Source organism: Hyla sarda, unplaced genomic scaffold, assembly GCF_029499605.1.
Source record: "Hyla sarda isolate aHylSar1 unplaced genomic scaffold, aHylSar1.hap1 scaffold_1796, whole genome shotgun sequence".
NCBI lineage: Eukaryota > Metazoa > Chordata > Amphibia > Anura > Hylidae > Hyla > Hyla sarda.
The window spans coordinates 46,736-63,452 of NW_026608441.1; the positions used below are offsets into that span (position 1 = coordinate 46,736).

The window sequence follows — 16,717 nt, forward strand, 5'->3', positions numbered from 1 at the left end:
CTGTAATGTAATTTGATGTGAAAATTAAATTTTTACATTACCCATTCTGCCGATCATCGACCTGGCGGCCCTCCGCCAGGCGAGATACCACCTGTTCCAACCCCTGCCCCTCAGTGCCCCCTTGATTATGAAAGTATGAATGTTTCATTTAATCAATTATGGTTCATTGCTATTGCTCCAACATGTTTCATTGGATTCTTGTGATAATTCCACAGGTCATATGACGTCGAGTGCCAAAGGGCCTCAGTCTTGAAAAAATTACAATCCCTAAGATTAAAAGATGAATGTTGAAATCTCTATTGAAGATGTATGTCAGCTAGTGCTACCATCAAAACGTTTTTTGGCCCAGGCCCAGCAGCAACAGTAAGCCAAGTAGTTCCTGAAACACACAGAGTGGAGCAGGAAGCAGCATGAGTACAGAAGAGGGGTTCACAACCCCTAACATTAAAAGGTGAAAGTTTAAAGCTCTATTGAAGATGCATGTTAGCTAGTGCTACCATCAAAAATTTAAGACCCAAGCCCAGAAGCATCAGTAAGCCAAGTAGTTCCTGAAAGACACAGGAGCCTTCCGGCACAGGCATCAGCAGTACACCCGAGGGTTTCTTAACCCCTTACATTGAAAGATCAATGTTGAAATCTCAATTAAGCATTTATGTTAGCTAGTGCTACCATAACATATATTGAGCTAATATCCCAGTCCCAGCAGCATCAGAAAACGATATATTGCCTGAATGACACAGCCTGGAGGTAGGGAAAGCATAAGGAGCCCATATAGTGTCTGAATGGTACAGCCTGAAAGTGGCTGAAGCATGAGGAGACCATATAGTGGCTGAATGACACAGCGTGGAGGTGTTGGCAGCATGAGGAGACCATATAGTGGCTAAATGGCACAGCCAGGAGTTGGCAGCAGCATGAGTAGACACTAGGCCTTCACAATCCCTAAGAAAAAGATGAATTCAGAAATTTAAACCGAAGATTTTGGATATCTGGTGCTACCTACCATAAGACAAATTTTTATTCCAAGACCCAGGCCCAGCAGCAGTATCAGTAAACCATATATTGCCTGAATGACACAGCCTGGAGTTGGCTGAAGCATGAGGAGACCCCAGGACTTCACAATCCCAAAGAAAAAACACAAGAATTTTGGAAATTTAAAATGAAGATTTTGGATGACTGGTGCTACCTACCATAACAAAAAAATGTATTCCCAGACCCAGCAGCGGTATCAGTAAACCATATATTACCTGAATGACACAGCCTGGAGTTGGCTGAAGCATGAGGAAACCATTGAAATGTATGATTTTTTTAATTTAAATTTAAGATTTTGACATTTAAATTAATGATTTTGAAATTTAACTTTTAACTCCCAAGTTTTAGTGTCCAGTACCCCGGCATGTGGGTACAAAGGGACAAATCTAAAAAGCCCCCACAGGGCCCATGTGGCCTTGAGATGTAGGTGTAACGTCTCCATTGCACTGACCATCCATTGTTTCCAACACTTTTCGCCAAGGAAAACTATGTGAAGAACAGCGTGACACCGCCGTGCCCTGCACACATGGTATGCTGAAGGGCCACTAAGACTTGTCCGGGCAGTGGAGGCTGAGGACACGGTGGAGGATGAGGAGGCGGAGTCGCACACTGTCACAGGACCAACGGGCTAACAGAGTGGAGGAGGAAGCGACGTGACCTGTCCAAGTTGGAGTTGTGGCTGTGCAGGAACCACATTCACCCAGTGAGCCATAATGGACATGTATTGTCCCTGACCATAGTAACAGCTCCAGACGTTGGCCCTGCCGTGCACTTTGGTACACACCGACAGGCTCAAGGACTGGCCCACCTTCTCTTTAACAAAATTGTGAAGGGCTGGTACCGTACTGCCTTCTTCGCAAAGAAATGACGACTTTGTACTCTCCACCTCGGCTCGGCACAAGCCATCAATTCTCTGAAAGGTGCAGAGTCCACCACTTGAAAAGGGAGGGACTGCAACACCAGCAACATGGACAGGAGCACATTCAACTTCTGCGCCGTTGGATGAGTGGTCGCATACAATTGTCTCTTGGACATGGCTTCACCGATGGATTGTTGGCAGAATGGCTGACTAAAAGCGGGAGAAGCAGGAGCGACAGAAGGAGGGTTTGACACACAGCTCCCTTCGGCTGAGGTGGTGGAGCCTTGGCTGGATGAAGGAGGGAGCGGATGGCCACTGGGTGATGCAGCAGGCTGGATCACTACCTCGGAGCCCCGGTTCTCCAAGGCCGCTTTATGGTGGCGAAGCATGTGTTGACGCAGGGCCGTGGTGCCGACATTGGGACCCTGGCCACGCTTTACCTTCTGCCGACATATCTTGAATGTGGCTTCGTGAACCTCCTCCGGATGCCTGATGAAAAACTTCCACACCTCTGAGTAGCTGATTTTCCCACCTACAGTCCGCACTAATTGACTGCTACTGGCGCCATCTGCAGGAACCCCTGTTCCATTACCTCCCAGAAAGGTAGGCTGCCGCGAAGCAAGTGATCTCCCCCGGGCACATTTGGCTCCTGAATTTCCACTACTGCCACCACGCGGACTGCCAACCGTGCTACCGCCTTGCTGGCCCAGCTGCTGTTTCATGGGCAACCTGCAACTCTCTTCTCCTGATGATGATGAAACCCCTTCTGCACCCGGCTCCCAATTGCGATCGGCTTCATCATCATCAACAAGTGTCTGCTTGTCACTGATGTCCTCCTCAGGTTCCCCAACAGTGTCTGCTTCAGGACCCTGAACCTCATCACTACTTGGCCTCCTAGCGGAGCAAACGGTGCATGTCTCTTCCCCTTCTTGGCTGTCCAGTAGCTGCTGACTGTCCTCTATTAGATCGTCCTCAGTAAATAGTGGAGCTGAACCCAAAGCATGAGATTCCCTTTAGGAGAGGGAACAGCATAGGACAAAGGCAATGGGAGGACAGGGACTGCTCCCGGGCCATACCAACTGAGGGTTGTGTCTGAGGAACCCACCGACTGTTGACTGGGGGTGTCAGATGTCACTTGTGATGATGTGGATGAGCGTGTCAACCAATCGGTAACGGCAGATGGGTTGCTTGTGGAGACACGACCGCTGGTTGATAACGGGAGCTCAGGCCTCTCGCTGCGACTCCTGCTGCCACTCGCCCCAAGTCTGCTGCCAACTCTGCCTGACGTATGTAGGCCTCTTCCACTCCTCTGTGCACGTCCTGGCACTTCTCTGCCTGACATACTTAGTGCATTTATGAGGGTATTACAATACACTTCACTACTCTTTAAACAGTATTTGTCTAGAAAAGCAGCAGGTGATTACTTTTGCTTGGACTTTCACAGTATATAGGCCCTTGACAGATTAACAGGTACCAAATGGTACACTACTTGGATGTACGTATGCGGTATGCACTGATGAGGGCAGAAAAATGCGCTACAATACGCCAGAAAACTCTGTATTTTTGTAAAACACAAGCCAGTTATTACTTTTGCCAGCACTTTCCCTGTATCTAGACTTGTTACAGATACAAAATAGTAGACGGCTTTGATGTAGGCATGTGGTATGCATGTATAAATATATATATGCAGAAAAATGCATTACAGTCCGCTGAAAAAACATATTTTTGCACAGCAGCAAGACACAACAGTGCACCACACAAAAAAAGAAAAATGTGTATTAAACCCAAAATTAAACTCTGTCACAGAGTATTAACAATGGTGTGAACTGGTTTTTATACCGTCTACAGACTAGTATAAGCAGCAGATGATTTCTTGTGGGAAAAATACACAGATTTGCGCTGAAAAATCTTTCCTGCCTCCTGTGATAAGGTTCATGAAGTTCAGGCAGCTTGTTGATATGTATGAGGCAATGAACAGCTATCTGCCCCTCTGATGAAATGCTGAATGAAGTGACTGGGAGGTTAATGGCGTCAAAATCCTTCTCAGTGACAACAAGTAAAGCACTGCACTGCTCTCTGTCCACAACGCTGATGTGACTAGCAGTTGGCAGTGGAATGCTGCGGTATGATCAATTCAGCATCTCTATGTAACACACACAGACACGCAGTCTGTCCTATCTCTGCAGTGTATGGGGCATGAAATGAGCAGCCGCAAGATGGCTGCCGATTATATAGGGCTGTGACATCACAGGGGTCAATGAATGCTGATAGGCTGCATCCCGCATGTGATTCAGGGTCATCACACTTACCTCCCTTACCCGCCTCCTCAGCATCCCCTGCCCCATGTACTGACATATGGATCTGCCATTTTAGGTGTCCCGGAGCCTGGAACGCTGTTAAATGGAGTTTAATGAAGCGATTCGCGCAATAGAATCGCGCCGATATTCGCATTCATTGCCAATCGAATAAATCATGAAATTCGTAATGAACTCAGGTTCGTCTGCTTTGATTCGCTCATCTCTAGCGATGACGGCGAGAGGGTCCCTTGTGGACACCTCCACAGCAATGTCCCACCTGTGCAACTGCTGATTGGCCGTCTGACGTGTTGACCCCAGCTACAAGGAAGAGGACTGTAACGGAGGACGGAGCAGGATACCGGAGGCATCGGGGGAGCAGCTGGAGGTAAGTCTGGTTATTGTGATATAATGCCGTCAGCCTGGGCACGTGTACCACCACATAAACCCTTAAGGGCCAAGACAAGGCTGTGTCAGTAAAGGCTTAAATGGTTTCTTTTTTGGCCAATAGAAAATGCTCCACACTTGTCCATCTCCGACACAAGAGATTCTCACAACCAGGTTTCTATTTGTTACTGGTCACCTGATGGCGCAATTTTTATATTAATACAAAACCACCTATTTAAAAGTATTTTTTTAATTTTTTTAGTTATGGTCTATGGATGGTAGTGGATACTGGTGGCACTGTTATAGATGTGACCATCCATAACTCTCTCTATTCTTCCTTAACTCCTTAAGGACTCAGGCCGTACCTGTGCGCCCTGGTCCCGTTAACAGGGTTTAATGTGTTCTCACAAGCAGGGAACGCTTCAAACCCCATGGGTCCCGACCATTCCCAGTCGGGACCCAGGGTTAATGCAGAGCATGGCTGATCGGACTGATGTCTGGCATTAACCCTTTAGACGACGTGATACTTTTATGGCGCTGCATTCCTGGATCACCATGTCTCCTGAAGCGGTGATTGGGCCAGGATGGCTGCTGTCATATCCTGAGACCCCCCCCTTTTTTGCAATTGTTGTGAATCATGGCTTTTCCGGGCCATTCGGGTCACTTGTGACCCGGAAAATAAGATTGATTGGTGCTGTCCAAGACAGCACCATCACCCTTGCCCAGCAGGAGTGAGATGGCACTGGTGCCACCCCACGATCGCTGTTATTGGTCGGCCGAGAAGGGCCAACCACAGCTCCTGCTAGGTTCCGGTGAGCGATGCGGGCCTCCTCTCAGTGGCGGCTTTGGGGTCAGTGGTGCGGGATCTGGGCTCCAGAGGCAGCGGTGGGATCTGGAGGGGGTGGCAGGATCTGCAACTGTAGTGAACCGCAGCGGCAGCAGGAGGAGGTGAGGCCTGTGTGCCTCCTGCTGTTGAATTATTACAGCTCCCAGCATGCACAGCCAAAGGACAAGTCATGCAACAGCTGGAGGCACTCGACTACAACTTTCAGCATGTCCTTTGGCTGTCTGTGCATGCTGGGAGTTGTATTGGTGTGCCTCCAGCTGTTGTATAACTCCTATTCCCAGTATGCCCTTCGGCTGTCTGCGTATGATGGGAGTTGTAATTATGCAATAGCTGGAGGAACACTTTTTGCTTGAAAAAAAGGGCCTCAAGCTGTTGCATAACTACAGCGCCCAGCATGCCTTTTGATATCTTGTGAACAACATAAACCCTAGGGGAGTAAATGTGTTAGAAATAGGAGAAAACCAATTTAGCTAATTAACACAGTTAGGTATATGATAAATGATAAGATGAAATACACAAATCACTGGGCCCAGATGACATGCATCTTAGGGTTTGTAGGAATTAAAGGGGTACTCTGGTGGAAAACATTTTTTTTAAATCAACTGGTGCCAGAAAGTTAAATAGATTTGTAAATTACTTCTATTTAAAAATCTTAATCCATCCAGTACTTATCAGCTGCTCTATGCTCTACATGAATTTTATTTCTTTCTGGAAATCTTTTCAGTCTGACCACAGTGCTCTCTGCTGACACCTCTGTCGATGTCAGGAACTGTCCAGAGTGCAAGCAAATCCCCATAGCAAACCTCTCCTGCTCTGGACAGTTCCTGACTTGGACAGAGGTTTCAGCAGAGAGCACTGTGGTCAGACTGAAAAGATTTCCAGAAAGAAATAACTTCTTCTTTAGTATACAGCAGCTGATAAGTACTGAAAGGATTAAGATTTTTAAATAAAAGTAATTTACAAATATACTTAACTTTGTGGCACCAGTTAATTTAAAAAAAATCTGTTTTCCACCGGAGTACCCCTTTAATTACTGTGCTAGACAGACCCATATTCCTTATAATTAAAGATTCTCTAATAACAGGGATTGTTCTACAGGACTGGTGCTCAGCAAACGTGGCACCAATATTCAAAAAGGGGTCAAAATGGATCCTGGGAACTACAGGCCTGTAAGTTTAACATTTTTGAGGGTTTTCTGAGAGACGCTATTCTGAAATATCTTAATAAAATGAACCTTCTGACACAGAAACAACATAGGTTCATGTGGGATCGGTCAGACTAATCTGATCATCTATGAGGAGGTCAAGTATAGATTGGGGGGGGGGGGTGAGGTGTATGAGGGATTAGTCAGACTAATCTGATCATCTATGAGGAGGTCAAGTATAGATTGGGGGGGGGGATGAGGTGTATGAGGGATTAGTCAGACTAATCTGATCATCTATGAGGAGGTCAAGTATAGATTGGGGGGGGGGGGGTGAGGTGTATGAGGGATTAGTCAGACTAATCTGATCATCTATGAGGAGGTCAAGTATAGATTGGGGGGGGATGAGATGTGTATGAGGGATCAGTCAGACTAATCTGATCATCTATGAGGAGGTCAGGTATAGATTGGATCGGGGTGAGGTGTATGAGGGATCGGTCAGACTAATCTGATCATCTATGAGGAGGTCAGGTATAGATTGGGGGGGGGGGGTGAGGTGTATGAGGGATTAGTCAGACTAATCTGATCATCTATGAGGAGGTCAAGTATAGATTGGGGGGGGATGAGATGTGTATGAGGGATCAGTCAGACTAATCTGATCATCTATGAGGAGGTCAGGTATAGATTGGGGGGGGGTGAGGTGTATGAGGGATCGGTCAGACTAATCTGATCATCTATGAGGAGGACAGGTATAGATTGGATCGGGGTGAGGTGTATGAGGGATCAGTCAGACTAATCTGATCATCTATGAGGAGGTCAGGTATAGATTGGATCGGGGTGAGGCCGTGTATGAGGGATCGGTCAGACTAATCTGATCATCTATGAGGAGGTCAGGTATAGATTGGGGGGGGGGGTGAGGTGTGTATGAGGGATCAGTCAGACTAATCTGATCATCTATGAGGAGGTCAGGTATAGATTGGATCGGGGTGAGGCCGTGTATGAGGGATCGGTCAGACTAATCTGATCATCTATGAGGAGGTCAGGTATAGATTGGGGGGGGATGAGATGTGTATGTAGGATCGGTCAGACTAATCTGATCATCTATGAGGAGGTCAGGTATAGATTGGGGGGGAGGAGGTGTGTATGAGGGATCGGTCAGAATAATCTGATCATCTATGAGGAGGTCAGGTATAGATTGGGGGGGGATGAGATGTGTATGTGGGATCGGTCAGACTAATCTGATCATCTATGAGGAGGTCAGGTATAGATTGGGGGGGATGAGATGTGTATGTGGGATCGGTCAGACTAATCTGATCATCTATGAGGAGGTCAGGTATAGATTGGGGGGGATGAGATGTGTATGAGGGATCGGTCAGACTAATCTGATCATCTATGAGGAGGTCAGGTATAGATTGGGGGGGGGGGTGAGGCCGTGTACGAGGGATCAGTCAGACTAATCTGATCATCTATGAGGAGGTCAGGTATAGATTGGATCGGGGTGAGGCCGTGTATGAGGGATCAGTCAGACTAATCTGATCATCTATGAGGAGGTCAGGTATAGATTGGGGGGGGATGAGGTGTATGAGGGATCGGTCAGACTAATCTGATCATCTATGAGGAGATCAGGTATAGATTGGGGGGGATGAGGTGTGTATGAGGGATCGGTCAGACTAATCTGATCATCTATGAGGAGGTCAGGTATAGATTGGGGGGGGGGATGAGGTGTGTATGAGGGATCGGTCAGACTAATCTGATCATCTATGAGGAGATCAGGTATAGATTGGGGGGGGATGAGGTGTGTATGAGGGATCGGTCAGACTAATCTGATCATCTATGAGGAGGTCAGGTATAGATTGGGGGGGGGGTGAGGTCGTGTATGAGGGATCGGTCAGACTAATCTGATCATCTATGAGGAGGTCAGGTATAGATTGGGGGGGGATGAGGTGTATGAGGGATCGGTCAGACTAATCTGATCATCTATGAGGAGGTCAGGTATAGATTGGGGGGGGGGTGAGGTGTGTATGAGGGATCGGTCAGACTAATCTGATCATCTATGAGGAGATCAGGTATAGATTGGGGGGGGATGAGGTGTGTATGAGGGATCGGTCAGACTAATCTGATCATCTATGAGGAGGTCAGGTATAGATTGGGGGGGGGGATGAGGTGTGTATGAGGGATCGGTCAGACTAATCTGATCATCTATGAGGAGATCAGGTATAGATTGGGGGGGGATGAGGTGTGTATGAGGGATCGGTCAGACTAATCTGATCATCTATGAGGAGGTCAGGTATAGATTGGGGGGGGGGGTGAGGTCGTGTATGAGGGATCGGTCAGACTAATCTGATTATCTATGAGGAGGTCAGGTATAGATTGGATCGGGGTGAGGCCGTGTATGAGGGATCAGTCAGACTAATCTGATCATCTATGAGGAGGTCAGGTATAGATTGGGGGGGAGGAGGTGTGTATGAGGGATCGGTCAGAATAATCTGATCATCTATGAGGAGGTCAGGTATAGATTGGGGGGGGGGTGAGGTGTATGAGGGATCGGTCAGACTAATCTGATCATCTATGAGGAGGTCAGGTATAGATTGGATCAGGGTGAGGCCGTGTTTGAGGGATCGGTCAGACTAATCTGATCATCTATGAGGAGGTCAGGTATAGATTGGGGGGGATGCGATGTGTATGAGGGATCGGTCAGACTAATCTGATTATCTATGAGGAGGTCAGGTATAGATTGGATCGGGGTGAGGCCGTGTATGAGGGATCAGTCAGACTAATCTGATCATCTATGAGGAGGTCAGGTATAGATTGGGGGGGAGGAGGTGTGTATGAGGGATCGGTCAGAATAATCTGATCATCTATGAGGAGGTCAGGTATAGATTGGGGGGGGGTGAGGCCGTGTATGAGGGATCGGTCAGACTAATCTGATCATCTATGAGGAGGTCAGGTATAGATTGGGGGGGGGGGGGATGAGGTGTGTATGAGGGATCGGTCAGACTAATCTGATCAACTATGAGGAGGTCAGGTATAGATTGGGGGGGGGGGGGTGAGGCCGTGTATGAGGGATCGGTCAGACTAATCTGATTATCTATGAGGAGGTCAGGTATAGATTGGATCGGGGTGAGGCCGTGTATGAGGGATCGGTCAGACTAATCTGATCATCTATGAGGAGGTCAGGTATAGATTGGATCAGGGTGAGGCCGTGTATGAGGGATCAGTCAGACTAATCTGATCATCTATGAGGAGGTCAGGTATGGATTGGGGGGGAGGAGGTGTGTATGAGGGATCGGTCAGAATAATCTGATCATCTATGAGGAAGTCAGGTATAGATTGGGGGGGGGGTGAGGTGCATGAGGGATCGGTCAGACTAATCTGATCATCTATGAGGAAGTCAGGTATAGATTGGATCGGGGTGAGGCCGTGTATGAGGGATCGGTCAGACTAATCTGATCATCTATGAGGAGGTCAGGTATAGATTGGGGGGGGGTGGGGTGTATGAGGGATCGGTCAGACTAATCTGATCATCTATGAGGAGGTCAGGTATAGATTGGGGGGGGGGATGAGATGTGTATGAGGGATCAGTCAGACTAATCTGATCATCTATGAGGAGGTCAGGTATAGATTGGGGGGGGATGAGGTGTGTATGAGGGATCAGTCAGACTAATCTGATAATCTATGAGGAGGTCAGGTATAGATTGGATCGGGGTGAGGCCGTGTATGAGGGATCGGTCAGACTAATCTGATCATCTATGAGGAGGTCAGGTATAGATTGGGGGGGGGTGAGGTGTATGAGGGATCGGTCAGACTAATCTGATCATCTATGAGGAGGTCAGGTATAGATTGGATCGGGGTGAGGCCGTGTATGAGGGATCGGTCAGACTAATCTGATCATCTATGAGGAGGTCAGGTATAGATTGGGGGGGGGGGTGAGGTGTATGAGGGATCGGTCAGACTAATCTGATCATCTATGAGGAGGTCAGGTATAGATTGGATCAGGGTGAGGCCGTGTATGAGGGATCGGTCAGACTAATCTGATCATCTATGAGGAGGTCAGGTATAGATTGGGGGGGGTTGAGGTGTATATGAGGGATCGGTCAGACTAATCTGATCATCTATGAGGAGGTCAGGTATAGATTGGGGGGGGGATGAGATGTGTATGAGGGATCGGTCAGACTAATCTGATCATCTATGAGGAGGTCAGGTATAGATTGGGGGGGGGGATGAGGTGTATGAGGGATTGGTCAGACTAATCTGATCATCTATGAGGAGGTCAGGTATAGATTGGATCAGGGTGAGGCCGTGTATGAGGGATCGGTCAGACTAATCTGATCATCTATGAGGAGGTCAGGTATAGATTGGGGGGGGTTGAGGTGTATATGAGGGATCGGTCAGACTAATCTGATCATCTATGAGGAGGTCAGGTATAGATTGGGGGGGGGATGAGATGTGTATGAGGGATCAGTCAGACTAATCTGATCATCTATGAGGAGGTCAGGTATAGATTGGGGGGGGGATGAGGTGTATGAGGGATTGGTCAGACTAATCTGATCATCTATGAGGAGGTCAGGTATAGATTGGGGGGGGTTGAGGTGTATGAGGGATCGGTCAGACTAATCTGATCATCTATGAGGAGGTCAGGTATAGATTGGGGGGGGGATGAGATGTGTATGAGGGATCGGTCAGACTAATCTGATCATCTATGAGGAGGTCAGGTATAGATTGGGGGGGGTTGAGGTGTATATGAGGGATCGGTCAGACTAATCTGATCATCTATGAGGAGGTCAGGTATAGATTGGGGGGGGGATGAGGTGTGTATGAGGGATCAGTCAGACTAATCTGATCATCTATGAGGAGGTCAGGTATAGATTGGGGGGGGATGAGGTGTATGAGGGATCGGTCAGACTAATCTGATCATCTATGAGGAGGTCAGGTATAGATTGGGGGGGGGTGAGGTGTATGAGGGATCGGTCAGACTAATCTGATCATCTATGAGGAGGTCAAGTATAGATTGGGGGGGGATAAGGTGTATGAGGGATCGGTCAGACTAATCTGATCATCTATGAGGAGGTCAGGTATAGATTGGGGGGGGGTGAGGTGTATGAGGGATCGGTCAGACTAATCTGATCATCTATGAGGAGGTCAGGTATAGATTGGGGGGGGTGAGGTGTATGAGGGATCGGTCAGACTAATCTGATCATCTATGAGGAGGTCAGGTATAGATTGGGGGGGGGGGGATGAGTTGTGTATGAGGGATCGGTCAGACTAATCTGATCATCTATGAGGAGGTCAGGTATAGATTGGGGGGGGGGTGAGGTGTATGAGGGATCGGTCAGACTAATCTGATCATCTATGAGGAGGTCAGGTATAGATTGGGGGGGGTGAGGTGTATGAGGGATCGGTCAGACTAATCTGATCATCTATGAGGAGGTCAGGTATAGATTGGGGGGGGGGTGAGGTGTGTATGAGGGATCGGTCAGACTAATCTGATCATCTATGAGGAGGTCAGGTATAGATTGGGGGGGGTGAGGTGTATGAGGGATCGGTCAGACTAATCTGATCATCTATGAGGAGGTCAGGTATAGATTGGGGGGGGGGGATGAGTTGTGTATGAGGGATCGGTCAGACTAATCTGATCATCTATGAGGAGGTCAGGTATAGATTGGGGGGGGGTGAGGTGTATGAGGGATCGGTCAGACTAATCTGATCATCTATGAGGAGGTCAGGTATAGATTGGGGGGGGTTGAGGTGTATATGAGGGATCGGTCAGACTAATCTGATCATCTATGAGGAGGTCAGGTATAGATTGGGGGGGGGATGAGGTGTGTATGAGGGATCAGTCAGACTAATCTGATCATCTATGAGGAGGTCAGGTATAGATTGGGGGGGGATGAGGTGTATGAGGGATCGGTCAGACTAATCTGATCATCTATGAGGAGGTCAGGTATAGATTGGGGGGGGGGGTGAGGTGTATGAGGGATCGGTCAGACTAATCTGATCATCTATGAGGAGGTCAAGTATAGATTGGGGGGGGATAAGGTGTATGAGGGATCGGTCAGACTAATCTGATCATCTATGAGGAGGTCAGGTATAGATTGGGGGGGGGTGAGGTGTATGAGGGATCGGTCAGACTAATCTGATCATCTATGAGGAGGTCAGGTATAGATTGGGGGGGGTGAGGTGTATGAGGGATCGGTCAGACTAATCTGATCATCTATGAGGAGGTCAGGTATAGATTGGGGGGGGGGGGATGAGTTGTGTATGAGGGATCGGTCAGACTAATCTGATCATCTATGAGGAGGTCAGGTATAGATTGGGGGGGGGTGAGGTGTATGAGGGATCGGTCAGACTAATCTGATCATCTATGAGGAGGTCAGGTATAGATTGGGGGGGGTGAGGTGTATGAGGGATCGGTCAGACTAATCTGATCATCTATGAGGAGGTCAGGTATAGATTGGGGGGGGGGGGGGGTGAGGTGTGTATGAGGGATCGGTCAGACTAATCTGATCATCTATGAGGAGGTCAGGTATAGATTGGGGGGGGGTGAGGTGTATGAGGGATCGGTCAGACTAATCTGATCATCTATGAGGAGGTCAGGTATAGATTGGGGGGGGGGGATGAGTTGTGTATGAGGGATCGGTCAGACTAATCTGATCATCTATGAGGAGGTCAGGTATAGATTGGGGGGGGGTGAGGTGTATGAGGGATCGGTCAGACTAATCTGATCATCTATGAGGAGGTCAGGTATAGATTGGGGGGGGGGGGTGAGGTGTGTATGAGGGATCGGTCAGACTAATCTGATCATCTATGAGGAGGTCAGGTATAGATTGGGGGGGGGGGTGAGGTGTATGAGGGATCGGTCAGACTAATCTGATCATCTATGAGGAGGTCAGGTATAGATTGGGGGGGGGGGTGAGGTGTATGAGGGATCGGTCAGACTAATCTGATTATCTATGAGGAGGACAGGTATAGATTGGATCGGGGTGAGGCTGTGTATGAGGGATCGGTCAGACTAATCTGATCATCTATGAGGAGGTCAGGTATAGATTGGGGGGGGGGGGTGAGGTGTATGAGGGATCGGTCAGACTAATCTGATTATCTATGAGGAGGTCAGGTATAGATTGGATCGGGGTGAGGCCGTGTATGAGGGATCGGTCAGACTAATCTGATCATCTATGAGGAGGTCAGGTATAGATTGGATCGGGGTGAGGCCGTGTATGAGGGATCGGTCAGACTAATCTGATCATCTATGAGGAGGTCAGGTATAGATTGGATCGGGGTGAAGCGGTGGATATTATACATCTGGAGTTTTCTAAAGCATTTGATACTGTGATAAAAGGTTAGTACATAAATGAGGAGCTGGGACTGGGGGAGGACATATGTAAATAGGTTATAACCGGTCAGTGACAGGAAGCAGAGGGTGAGTATCAATGGAACTTACTCTGGTTGGGTGACAGTTACTAGTGGGGACCACAGGGGGCAGTACTGGGTCCCTTTTTCAATATGTATATAAATTACCTTGTAGACCAGTGATTCTTAACCTGGGTTCAATCGAACCCCAGGGGTTCGGTGAGTCAGTCCCGGGGTTCAGCGGGGGAGGTCGCAACAGGACAGGCAAAGCAAGCAATTGCTTGGGGCCCCGAGCTGAACCGGTGTTTGTCGTGTAGCGGCGGGGCAATTTCCCCCATCACTATTAACTCCCTGCGGCCCCGCGTTAAGTTTAAAAACATAGAAACGAAGGCGCTGAGGACCAGAGGATAGAGATGGAGGAAGGCGCGCTGGCCAGCTTGGTAAGTGACCAGCGCCACGTCATCTTCGGTGCTCCGACCACTAGTCCCAAGACCTACTGCTATAGCCGGAGCGGTGGTTGGAGCACTGAAGTGGGGCAGTACACAGGCATACACTGTATATGGCTGGAGGCTGTATGTCTGTGGGGGAACACTGCCTACATTAGTGGTCTTCAACCTGTGGACCTCCAGATGTTTCAAAACTACAACTCCCAGCATGCCCGGACAGCCGTTGGCTGTCCGGGCATGCTGGCAGTTGTAGTTTTGCAACATCTGGAGGTCTGCAGGTTGAAGACCACTGGCCTACATAATGTGGGGGAACACTGCCTGCCTAATGTGGGGGAACACTGCCTGCCTAATGTGGGGGAACTCTGTCTGCCTAATGTGGGGGAAACTCTGTCTGCCTAATGTAGGGGAACTCTTTCTGCCTAATGTGGGGGAACACTGCCAACCTAATGTGGTGGAACTCTGCCTAATGTGGGGGAACACTGCCTGCCTAATGTGGGGGAACACTGCCTGCCTAATGTGGGGGAACACTGCCTGCCTAATGTGGGGGAACACTGCCTGCCTAATGTGGGGGAACACTGTCTGCCTAATGTGGGGGAACTCTGTCGGCCTAATGTGGGAGGAACACTGCCTGCCTAATGTAGGGGAACTCTGTCTGCCTAATGTGGGGGAACTCTGTCTGCCTAATGTAGGGGAACTCTGTCTGCCTAATGTGGGGGAACTCTGTCTGCCTAATGTGGGGGAACACTGCCAACCTAATGTGGGGGAACTCTGCCTAATGTGGGGGAACACTGCCTGCCTAATGTGGGGGAACACTGCCTGCCTAATGTGGGGGAACACTGCCTGCCTAATGTGGGGAAACACTGCCTGCCTAATGTGGGGGAACACTGCCTGCCTAATGTGGGGGAACTCTGTCTGCCTAATGTGGGGGAACACTGCCTGCCTAATGTGGGGGAACTCTGCCTGCCTAATGTGGGGGAACTCTGCCTGCCTTATGTGGGGGAACACTGCCATTGTTGCAAAAATGACATGAGAGTGGCACTTGCCAAGGTAAATATATACCTTTGAATTTGAAAAAATCACATTTTATTTTTCCAATTAAGAAGGGTTCAGTGAATGTGCATATGAAACTGGTGGGGTTCAGGACCTCCAACAAGGTTAAGAACCACTGCTGTAGAGGGATTTCAGAGGAGAATATTTTATTTGCAGATGACACCAAACTGGGTAGGGTGATTATCACAGAGGAGGATAACATAATATTACAGAGGGATCTGGGTAAGCTGGAGGCACGGGGCACAGACATGGCAAATGACGTTTAATGTGGATAAATGTAAGGTGATGGACTTGGGCCATAAAAATGAAATGTACAATGATGAGCTGAATAATAAGACATTAGGTCAAACTTCTACCGAAAAAGACTTTGGGGACTGGTGGACAGTAAACTCTACTTTAGTGATCAGTGCCAGGCAGCGACTGCCAAGGATAACAAAGTCATGTGATGTATAGAGAGGGATAGAGGCTCAGGACAAGGACATAGTTACCTCTGTATAAATCATTAGTCAGACCACATATGGAGGATTGTGTACAGTTTAGGGCCCCTGTGTATAGGACATGACTGAACTGGAGAGGGGGCAGAGGAGGCGACAAAGATAATAATATGGGGGGATTACAGGACCAAGATAATAATGGTATGGGGGGGACTACTGGACCAGGATAATAATGATATGGGGGGGATTACTGGACCAGGATAATAATGATATGGGGGGGATTACTGGACCAGGACAGGCCTGAGGAAGCTGCGTTACGAGCATTATCCAAATAAAGAAGTCCGTTCTTATCTCTATGTCTTTCTGCCGATCCTGTTCAGCACTGCTTAAATCCCTGCCCCCCATTGGAAGTATCTATGTTCTCTGTCCAATGTGGTTGAGGATATAGAGGATGTATAATAATTCTAATATTCTGTACAATAATCTGATATAGTGATGGAGCGCATCGATAAGATGGAGGATGATCATATCTAAGACTCTTTTATATAATCATTTTTATAGATATTTATGTTATGGACTGAAGACTCTTACCGATGTATCGTCAGTTCCCAGCCCGTCATCCCACAGACAGCCGCCATCTTTCTAATAAAAACAGATGGAAAAGTCGACCATTAGTTTTGATAAGTTTATATTCTTCTGGTCACATGGTCTGAGTGTTCTGAGGTTTCTGTCGCTATTGATGGGATCAGGTAATGATAGTAAATTCAGGGGTCAGGGGGTCAAAATGGATCCTGGGAACAACAGGCCTGTAAGTTTAACATTTGTTGTAGGTAACATTTTTGAGGGTTTTCTGAGAGACCCTATTCTGAAATATCTTAATAAA

At 48.1% G+C, this 16,717-nt stretch overlaps 1 long non-coding RNA gene across 1 annotated transcript in view; it reads right to left on the minus strand.

Moving 5' to 3' along the window:
* The window catches only part of LOC130313954 (uncharacterized), a 31,482-nt gene extending 15,014 nt beyond the window's left edge, over positions 1-16,468 (minus strand). The window contains exon 1 of the long non-coding RNA XR_008861753.1: positions 16,426-16,468. This is a non-coding gene — a long non-coding RNA (uncharacterized LOC130313954). The remainder of the gene's footprint in view (positions 1-16,425) is intronic.
* Between the last annotated feature and the right edge of the window lie 249 nt (positions 16,469-16,717).